Here is an 11051-nt window from a genome sequence, read left to right on the forward strand (position 1 = left end):
TTACCTGTTTTGTGTGACAGGGGGCATCTTTAATTGCTGACTGGGTGAAGAACACAAGGAAGGAACCACATGTTGTTGAAGAAGGTTCTGATACACACTCACATTCACTCTGCCTGTATAAGAGGCAAACTCCTGTTGCACAAAACATTCCCCAAACCACTTAACTTTTCATCACTTAAGTTTACAGTGGACAACTTCTTTGTCCACACAACATGCTCCTCAAAAAGGTGAGCCTTGCTTTTTGATTCTTACTACTAATGAAAGGTTTAGTCTCTGCAGAGTGGGCTTTCAACCCAAATGATCCTAAATATTAATACACAATATGATGAGACAAAGCCTTATCCTGTTCCATGCTGAACTGGTGAGCAATTCCAGCTGCAGTTTAGAACTGATTACCCATGGAGATTCTCCGCATTATCTTGTCCTCTCTTGCATTTGTCTTTCATGGCTAATCACGGGGATTTGTGATGTTGTAGAGTAGAATTAGTTTGTGATGTGTTGTAGAGAAGCAATATTCAAGAAATCACAGACTTGAAACAACCAAATCTTGCTATGGCTCATAGGGTCACCCCTTTAGCCTTCATCTGGACAACCTGATGCCAGAGGGTTTCAGTCACTTTGGAACAGCACACCATTTTCACAAAGCCAGAGCAAATGAAAAGTTAGTCAGATAATTAAGGTAATTAGTATCAGGTGCCAATGACCTGCAGGTATCTAAAAGTGTTCTCTAATTTTGAGTGTTATTTTAAAATGATCTCATTTACATTTTTATTCTGTGCTTTAGAATATATACAAGTTATGAAATAAGCTTCAAATACAGCCAGTTCCTCATATTAGTATATAGTCACATGGAGACTACACAATGACCTTGACATGTAGAAAATAGTGTGTTATGCTCTTATTCTGATCTTCCGTGTGTGTATTACAATGTGTACACCCTGAGCCTCCTTACTCTCACCCTATTCCTTCATATGGGCTTCTATGCTGTACCCGAATCTGTCCAGATGGTGGCACTGCAGCAACAACATACAGAGCACTACTCACAGAGCATGTACACTAGTTTATGTATAAGGCATAAGCAGCATAGAATTGTCTGGTAACATTTACTAGTAATTGTGTGACTTACAGACAATGGTTAGAATACTAACAAGGCCAAGATCTTATACACAGTTTTACTCATTTTCATTTCCAGCACAAAAACAGGTGACCTGCATTAAATTAAAATCTTGTATCTATTGGTGCAGATTTACCATTTACAAATCAAAATTATGCCATATTTTGTACCAAAAACAATTTCAGCTTTTCTATAGAGCAAAATTATTGTTTCTACAATGTTAGTGCCTTGTTAAATAAGAGGTCATGGTTTAGGGATTAGGTGATAAGGACTGGTTTTTATATATGTTGGTGCATTTTTTGGTGTAAACCGGGCCAACAAAGAGATGGTGGAATTAATTCTGGATATTGTAACGATACACATGCTGTATCTGCCAGCATCAGGCACCGTGATAAACCTCAATCAATCTAAAAAGAAAAAAAATGCTGAAACACCCAGATTTTTTTCCAATATCCTAGTATTTATACATGGACTGATCTAGTACTGCCAATTAAACTACAAACCAAAATAAAGGGGGGACACACTAGTATAAATAGGGATATCTTTATTAATTCATGCTCAAATGACATCCTAAAATTAGTATCAAACACATGACAAATAGAACCCATATGGGACGTTGACCATAAAATTGGCACATCTGGGTAAGGACAGGGGGGATGGAGAAGTTTCTTCCAAAAAACAGGTCCACTGGTTTCTGCTCCTTTATTGACACTTGTATTGGATGTAAGCCTTACATTTTTTTGTACCTATGTTTAGGAGAATGTACCTTTTGCTTACTAGCTATGTAATGATTATTTTTTACTATATTTTTGCTGAGGGCATGCATTAATAGTTCTATGTATTAATAGTATCAATGTTTCAAATATATACGGATTTATGTGGGTCCTTACCCAGATGTGCCAATTTTATGGTCCACATCCTCTATGGGTTCTATTTATCATGTGTTTGATACATATTTTATTTTTGCATGAATTAATAAAGATACACTCATTTTTACATACTAGTGTTTCCCCCTTTCTTTTGTATTTAGGTTTAGCTGTCTCAGTTTATGAAGGCCTAGTCCAGTGATTTTAAACCTTTAAGAGACCGAGACCAAACTGAAACTCAGAACCCAATTATTTATCGCTAACACTTTTATGCAGTATCTTATTGCTCCGTGCTCTGCCACAGCTGTTAACATTAGTGTCCTAAGGATACTAACACCACTGAAAATGGGGGGGAAATTCAGATTATCGCAGTAGCTAATCTCCAGTGCCCATGAAAGATTAAGAATCACAGGGCCCGATTCTGGAGCTCCACTGATAATCCGACCCTGTCCGCAGTTTCTCATTCTTCCTTGAGTCCCAGCGACCTAAGAAGTGGCGCTTTAAAATATCACTTCCTGGGCTGCCTGGGATTGCAAGTGGGGGCTTTGAGACCTGTCTGGAGAACTAGGCTTTGGGTCAGAGATTCAGCCCCACTGGCCTAGGCTAAGTTTAGACTCCTTTTGCTTAGAATATAAAAACTGTTATGGGTAGGGATTAGAGATGAGCGAACATGCTCGTCCGAGCTTGATGCTCGGTCGAGCATTAGGGTACTCGAAACTGCTCGTTGCTCGGACGAATACTTCGCCCGCTCGAGAAAATGGCAGCTCCCGCCGTTTTGCTTTTTGGCGGCCAGAAACAGAGCCAATCACAAGCCAGGAGACTCTGCACTCCACCCAGCATGACGTGGTACCCTTACATGTCGATAGCAGTGGTTGGCTGGCCAGATCAGGTGACCCTGGGATAGACTAGCCGCTGCCCGCGCTGCTCGGATCATTCTGTGTCTGGATGCCGCTAGGGAGAGAGCTGCTGCTGGTCAGGGAAAGCGTTAGGGTGTTCTATTAGCTTACTGTTAGGCAGGAGTGATTCTCAAAGAACCCAACAGCCCTTCTTAGGGCTACAATAACGTTCTACTTTTTTTATTTTAATTTGCATCTAGTACCATTTTGTGAGGAATTAGCAGGGGGACTTGCCACCGTTGTGTTTAGCTCTTAGTGGCACACATATCCATAGCAAAGACCGAAGTGGGAAAATTTAGTAGGGGTTGGATTTCAATTAGGCACTAACTCAGTGTCATCTCATCTGGCATAGTAGTGTGCTTTGATACTTGGCTAGAAAATAGCCATAGGAGAATACAAAGAGCTTACTTACGCATACAGTAGCGTTCTATATATTTGATTTCTGGTTGATCTGCTGGTGGCTGTACTTTCTGCAGTGCATGTACTAGCCAATTCTGAGCAATTTGTAGTGAGACTTGCGACCGCTGTGTTCTGCGCTTAGTGACGCACATATCCATAGCAAAGACCGAAGTGGGAAAATTTAGTAGGGGTTGGATTTCAATTAGGCACTAACTCAGTGTCATCTCATCTGGCATAGTAGTGTGCTTTGATACTTGGCTAGAAAATAGCCATAGGAGAATACAAAGAGCTTACTTACGCATACAGTAGCGTTCTATATATTTGATTTCTGGTTGATCTGCTGGTGGCTGTACTTTCTGCAGTGCATGTACTAGCCAATTCTGAGCAATTTGTAGTGAGACTTGCGACCGCTGTGTTCTGCGCTTAGTGACGCACATATCCATAGCAAAGACCGAAGTGGGAAAATTTAGTAGGGGTTGGATTTCAATTAGGCACTAACTCAGTGTCATCTCATCTGGCATAGTAGTGTGCTTTGATACTTGGCTAGAAAATAGCCATAGCAATAGGATAGCATTGTTTGGTTTTAAAAACTCAAAAAAAAACAAAAAACACAAAAAAAAACAAAAAAAAGTTAAAAAAAAAATAAAGTTATAACTCTCATTTTAAAAATGTTTAACCCGAGGGCTAGGGGTAGAGGACGAGGGCGGGGACGTGGGCGTCCAACTACTGCAGGGGTCAGAGGCCGTGGTCCTGGGCGGGGTGAGACACCACCTGCTGATGAGGGAGCAGGGGAACGCCGCAGAGCTACACTCCCTAGGTTCATGTCTGAAGTTACTGGGACTCGTGGTAGAGCACTGTTGAGGCCAGAACAGTGCGAACAGGTGATGTCGTGGATTGCTGACAATGCTTCGAGCAATTTGTCCACCACCAGTCAGTCTTCCACGCAGTCCACCCATGTCACCGAAATCGCCACTCCTCCTGCTCCTGCACCTCAGCCTCCTCCCCCCCAGTCTGCCCCCTCCCAGGAAAATTTGGCATTTGAACCGGCATACTCTGAGGAACTGTTTTCTGGACCCTTCCCACAGTCACAAACCACTTGTCCGGTTGCTGCTGAGCAATTTTCCGATGCCCAGGTTTTCCACCAGTCACAGTCTGTGGGTGATGATGACCTTCTTGACGTAGTGGAAGTGTGTAAAGAGGTGTCCGACGATGAGGAGACACGGTTGTCAGACAGTGGGGAAGTTGTTGTCAGGGCAGGAAGTCCGAGGGGGGAGCAGACTGAGGGATCGGAGGATGATGAGGCCGGGTGAACACAGTGCTTCTGAGACGGAGGAGAGTCCTCGACTAGAACAGGTTGGAAGAGGCAGTGGTGGGGCCAGACGGAGAGGCAGGGCCAGAGCTGGTGCATCAGCGCCAAATGTGTCAACTAGTGAAGCTCCCGTGGCGAGGGCTCTTGCGGCGAGGGCTAGATCTTCAGAAGTCTGGAGGTTCTTTAAGGAAACACCGGATGACCGACGGACTGTGGTGTGCAACATTTGCCAAACCAGGCTCAGCAGGGGTTCCACCACTACTAGCTTAACTACCACCAGTATGCGCAGGCATATGAATGCTAAACACCCCACTCAGTGGCAACAAGCCCGTTCACCTCCGGCCGTGCACACCACTGCTCCTTCCCCTGTGTCAGCTGCTAGTCAGCCCCCTGCCCAGGACCCTGCCACAAAAACCCCATCGTCGCCTCCACGATCCTCCACAGCATCCACCAGCGTTCAGCTCTCCATACCCCAGACGCTGGAGCGGAAACGCAAATATAGTGCAACCCACCCGCACGCCCAAGCCCTTAATGTGCACATTTCCAGATTGCTAAGCCTGGAGATGCTGCCCTATAGGCTAGTAGAGACCGAGGCCTTTCGCAGCCTCATGGCGGCGGCCGCCCCTCGGTATTCGGTCCCCAGCCGCCACTACTTTTCCCGATGTGCCGTCCCAGCCCTGCACCAGCACGTGTCAGACAACATAATCCGTGCCCTGACCAACGCCGTTTCTGACAAGGTCCACCTGACCACGGACACGTGGACGAGTGCTGCCGGGCAGGGCCACTATATATCTCTGACGGCACATTGGGTTAACTTGGTGGAGGCTGGGACCGAGTCTGACCCTGGGGCTGCTCATATACTGCCGACGCCGAGGATTGCGGGGCCTACCTCGGTCCAGGTGTTTCAGGCCTACTATGCCTCCTCCTCCTCCCACCCCTCCTCCACCTCCTCCTCCGAACTACCATCCGTGGGCACGGCGCCATCAGTCGGTAGCTCTAGGCACAGCAGCAGTGCCGTCGCTAAGCGACAGCAGGCGGTGCTCAAACTGCTGAGCCTAGGCGACAAAAGGCACACCGCCCAAGAGCTATTACAGGGCATCACGGCGCAGACTGATCTGTGGCTGGCACCGCTGAACCTCAAGCCGGGAATGGTTGTGTGTGACAACGGCCGTAACCTGGTGGCGGCTCTGCAACTCGGCAGACTGACACATGTGCCATGCCTGGCCCATGTGTTAAATCTGATAGTTCAGCGTTTCCTCAAGACATACCCCAATCTGTCTGATTTGCTCACGAAGGTGCGCCGCATCTGTGCGCATTTCAGGAAGTCCAGCCCAGATGCTGCCACTCTCAGGGCAGCGCAGCGCCGCCTCCAACTGCCCGCTCACCGACTGTTGTGCGACGTGCCCACGAGGTGGAATTCAACACTGACCATGTTATCCAGAGTTTACCAGCAGCGCAGAGCGATTGTAGACTGCCAGATGTCAACTTCCACCAGAACTGGTAGTCAGGTCAGTCAGCTTCCTCAAGTCTACAATGAGGAGTGGACGTGGATGTCTGATATCTGTCAGGTGCTGAGTAACTTTGAGGAGTCAACACAGATGGTCAGTGGCGATGCCGCCATCATCAGCCTCACCATCCCGCTGCTTGGCCTGTTGAAAAACTCTCTGGTCAGCATGAAGTCGGAAGCTTTGCGCTCGTCACAAGAGACAGGGGAAGAATATTCCCTTGTTGATAGCCAAAGCACCCTCAGGTCTGTTTCTCACCGCATATCGGAGGAGGTGGAGGTGGAGGAGGATGAGGAGGAAGAGGAGGAGAATGTTGGCGAGACACAAGAGGGGACCATTGTTGAGTCCTTTACTGTTCAGCGTGTATGGGCAGAAGAAGAGGAGTTGGAGGAGTTGGAGGAGGAGGAAATGGACAGTCAGGCCAGTGAGGGGAGTGAATTCTTACGCGTTGGTACTCTGGCGCATATGGCAGATTTCATGCTAGGCTGCCTATCCCGTGACCCTCGCGTTCAAAGAATTTATTCCAGCACCGATTACTGGGTGTTCACTCTCCTGGACCCACGGTACAAGCAAAATCTTTCCACTCTCATCCCTGCAGAGGAAAGGAGTGTGAGAATGCATGAATACCAGCAGGCCCTGGTGCACAAGCTGAAACAGTATTTCCCTTCTGACAGCGCTAGCGGCAGAGTGCGTAGTTCTGCGGGACAAGTAGCGAGGGAGAGTAGGCGAGCAGGCAGCTTGTCCAGCACTGGCAAGGGTACGCTTTACAAGGCTTTTGCCAGCTTTATGTCACCCCAGCAAGACACTGTCACCTGTCCCCAGTCTCGGCAGAGTAGGGCTGATCTTTACAGAAAGATGGTGAGGGAGTACGTAGCTGACCATACCATCGTCCTAAATGATCACACAGCTCCCTACAACTACTGGGTTTCAAAGCTGGACATGTGGCACGAACTGGCGCTGTACGCCTTGGAGGTTCTTGCCTGCCCTGCCGCTAGCGTCTTGTCCGAGCGGGTTTTCAGTGCAGCTGGTGGCATCATCACCGATAAGCGTACACGCCTGTCGACTGACAGCGCTGACAGGCTGACGCTTATTAAAATGAATAAAGGCTGGATTTCTCAGAATTTCCAATCTCCACCAGGTGAAGGAAGCTCAACCTGAATAATTGATCCACTCCTCCTCCTCCTCATTTTCCTCCTTCTCCTCCTCTTTGTACAGTAAAGCAGAGGAAAATGGCTATTTTTTGACAGGGCCCACTGGCTCTTGCTATAGTACTTCATGCATTTAATTTTTCTGGAGGGCCACCTACCCGGTCCTCTGTTTGAAACAATTTTTGTGAGTGCCACATACAGGCACTCAATCTATTCCATTTTACTGCAGGGCCACCTACCTGCTCCTCTGGTTTGAAACATTTTTGGGACTGCCACATACAGGCACTCAATCTATTCCATTTTACTGGAGGGCCACCTACCTGCTCCTCTGGTTTGAAACATTTTTGGGACTGCCACATACAGGCACTCAATCTATTCCATTTTACTGCAGGGCCACCTACCTGCTCCTCTGGTTTGAAACATTTTTGGGACTGCCACATACAGGCACTCAATCTATTCCATTTTACTGGAGGGCCACCTACCTGCTCCTCTGGTTTGAAAATTTTTTGGGACTGCCACATACAGGCACTCAATCTATTCCATTTTACTGCAGGGCCACCTACCTGCTCCTCTGGTTTGAAACATTTTTGGGACTGCCACATACAGGCACTCAATCTATTCCATTTTACTGCAGGGCCACCTACCTGCTCCTCTGGTTTGAAACATTTTTGGGACTGCCACATACAGGCACTCAATCTATTCCATTTTACTGGAGGGCCACCTACCTGCTCCTCTGGTTTGAAAAATTTTTGGGACTGCCACATACAGGCACTCAATCTATTCCATTTTACTGCAGGGCCACCTACCTGCTCCTCTGGTTTGAAAAATGTTTGGGACTGCCACATACAGGCACTATCCAAATTAAATTGTCTCCATAGCAGCCTCCACACGTTGTCTCCATTGCTACCTCCAAAAGTCGTCCATATAGCTGCCTCCATACATCGTCCCTTTATCAAACGAGGTGTGTCAGGCAGAAATTTGGGTTGTTTTCATGGATTCCACATCAAAGTTGTTAACTTTGTCGCCACCCTGCTGTGTTATCCACAAAATATACTGGCAAACTTTTACCATTTAGGGATATTATTTCAGCGCTTCTTGCGCATCTGTTTACATTCCCCTCACCCGGCATATCCTAAACTTATAAGAACGCTACTACACTTGATCTTATACAAAAGGTTCTTAGAAGTGCTGTTTGGGGAGTAGCCTAGAGACAGGGGCTTGAATTGGCGAAAGCTCGCCTGGCAGCGGAGCGCCAGCTCCATGCGCATCATGCGCTTCTTGCGCATCTGTTTACATTCCCCTCACCCGCCATATCCCAAACTTATAAGAACGCTACTACACTTAACTTGGTGCAGGCTGGGACCGAGTCTGACCCTGGGGCTGGTCATATACTGCCGACGCAGAGAATTGCGGGGCCTACCTCGGTCCAGGTCTCAAAGGCCTACTATACCTCCTCCCACCCCTCCTCCACCTCCTCCTCCTCCGAATTACCATCCGTGGGCATGGCGCCATCAGTCGGTAGCTCTAGGCACAGCAGCAGTGCCGTCGCTAAGCGACAGCAGGCGGTGCTGAAACTGCTGAGCCTAGGCGATAAAAGGCACACCGCCCAAGAGCTATTACAGGGCATTCCACATCAAAGTTGTTAACTTTGTCGCCACCCTGCTGTGTAATCCACAAAATATACTTGCAAACTTTTACCATTTAGGGATATTATTTCAGCGCTTCTTGCGCATCTGTTTACATTCCCCTCACCCGCCATATCCTAAACTTATAAGAACGCTACTACACTTGATCTTATACAAAAGGTTCTTAGAAGTGCTGTTTGGGGAGTAGCCTAGAGACAGGGGCTTGGATTGGCAAAAGCTCGCCTGGCTGCAGAGCGCCAGCTCCATCCCAAGATCCAACTAACATAGTTGCAGCACCTTTAATCTACTACTAGTTCACTGCCTCCATAATAATAATAATAATAATCTTTATTTATATAGCGTCATCATATTCTGTAGCGCTTTACAAATCATAGGAAACAAATACAAATGTAATGTAACAGAGCACAACATTTGTATGGAACAACAGGAGTGAGGTCCCTGCTCGCCAGAGCTTACGGTTTATGAAGATGATGGGGTAACACGAGGTAAAAGAATATTTAATGGTCAAGCCATTCTTCTTAGGGAATAGAAAAAAATATAATAAATTGAATTGCTGTCGCTTGAACCACTCAGCCGTCATCTTATATACCAGGTCCAGGGTGAATGGGACTGCAGAGAAGTCTGGTGCCTGTTGGTTGCTGGATAACAGATGGGAGGACGACACAGGACGGGTTAGTAGAAGAGTTAAAACTTCATGCAGTTAATGAGTGTTATAGGCTTGCCTAAAGAAATGGGTTTTAAGAGCACGTTTGAAACTTTGGAGGTTAGGTATTAGTCTGATAGTCCGGGGCAGAGCATTCCATAGAATTGGTGCAGCTCTAGAGAAGTCTTGGAGACGCGAGTGGGAGGTCCGCACTAGGGTAGAGGTTAATCTAAGATCACTGGCGGATCTAAGAGCACGGGTTGGGCGATAGACTGAGATAAGAGAGGAGAGGTAGGGGGGTGCAGCATTATACAGAGCTTTATGGATGAGGGTTATTATTATTTTAAACTGTATTCGAAAGGAGACTGGCAGCCAGTGCAGCGACTGGCATGAACTGTAAGCATACATGGTCCCCTTATCAAACGAGCTGTGTCAGGCAGAATTTTGGATTGTTTTCATGGCTTCCATGTTAACTTTGTCGCCACCCTGCTGTGTAATCCACAAAATATACTGGCAAACTTTTATCATGTACCGATATTATTTGAGCGCTTCTTGCTCACCTCCTTTGGTTCCTCTCTGCCACCCATTGGTTTGAAGCCTGAGTCCAATTAGGGTATGTCGCCATGCCACTCTCTAGCCTGCTGCCGCTGCCTCTGCCTCTGCATGCCGTCCCCTATAGTGTCAGGGTCAATTATTGGATGTTTTACATGCTATCTAGCTTCATTCTGTCACTCTGTCATGGCCATGCTGTTGCCCATAATTTTGGCATAATGGTGCGATTAAGCAGCCTCAGAGGCATCCATGCATGCTGCCCCTGCTGTTTCCTGTCCATTTCCGTGGTGTTTCCATCCTTTTCTGAGGTTCCCAGGTGTTTGGCCAAGCTTCCCTGTGCAGAGCCTTGGTCCCCTTGAAAAATGCTCGAGTCTCCCATTGACTTCAATGGGGTTCGTTATTCGAGACGAGCACTCGAGCATCGGGAAAAGTTCGTCTCGAATAACGAGTACCCGAGCATTTTAGTGTTCGCTCATCTCTAGTAGGGATCTTTCTTTTGTACGCAGTTTGCTCATTTGTTTTGTTTATGAAAACAATTCCAGATAAAAAAAAGAATATATGTCACTGATTTAAAAGAAAAAAAAAAACAGATATGGATCATACATCCGCTTTCAATTGCTTGTGCAGTTATTATGACAATGACCTCATTTAAAGGGTTATAAAAGAGTCCAATGACCTCCAAGTATGATGACTACATGAGATGAGTCACTGCTATCTCTCAGCAGAGTGTGTTAATAATGGAAGCATCCAGTATAAAAGTAAAAATGACGTAAATGCATGTATAGTATGATTTCCAAGTAGGCTTCTTTATGATTGGAAATGAGGATTAAGTTCTTAAATGAAGGTGAGAAGAATTTTCCATACTTTTGAATCATATAACATCTTAAGTGTTTATACAGCTAATCCCTAAAATATTAGTACATAGCGTTCATCTAGACACTCTAAGCACTTAATGAGGACCTATTATATCTAT

The sequence above is a fragment of the Engystomops pustulosus genome, chromosome 1 (assembly GCF_040894005.1).
Source record: "Engystomops pustulosus chromosome 1, aEngPut4.maternal, whole genome shotgun sequence".
Taxonomy (NCBI): domain Eukaryota; kingdom Metazoa; phylum Chordata; class Amphibia; order Anura; family Leptodactylidae; genus Engystomops; species Engystomops pustulosus.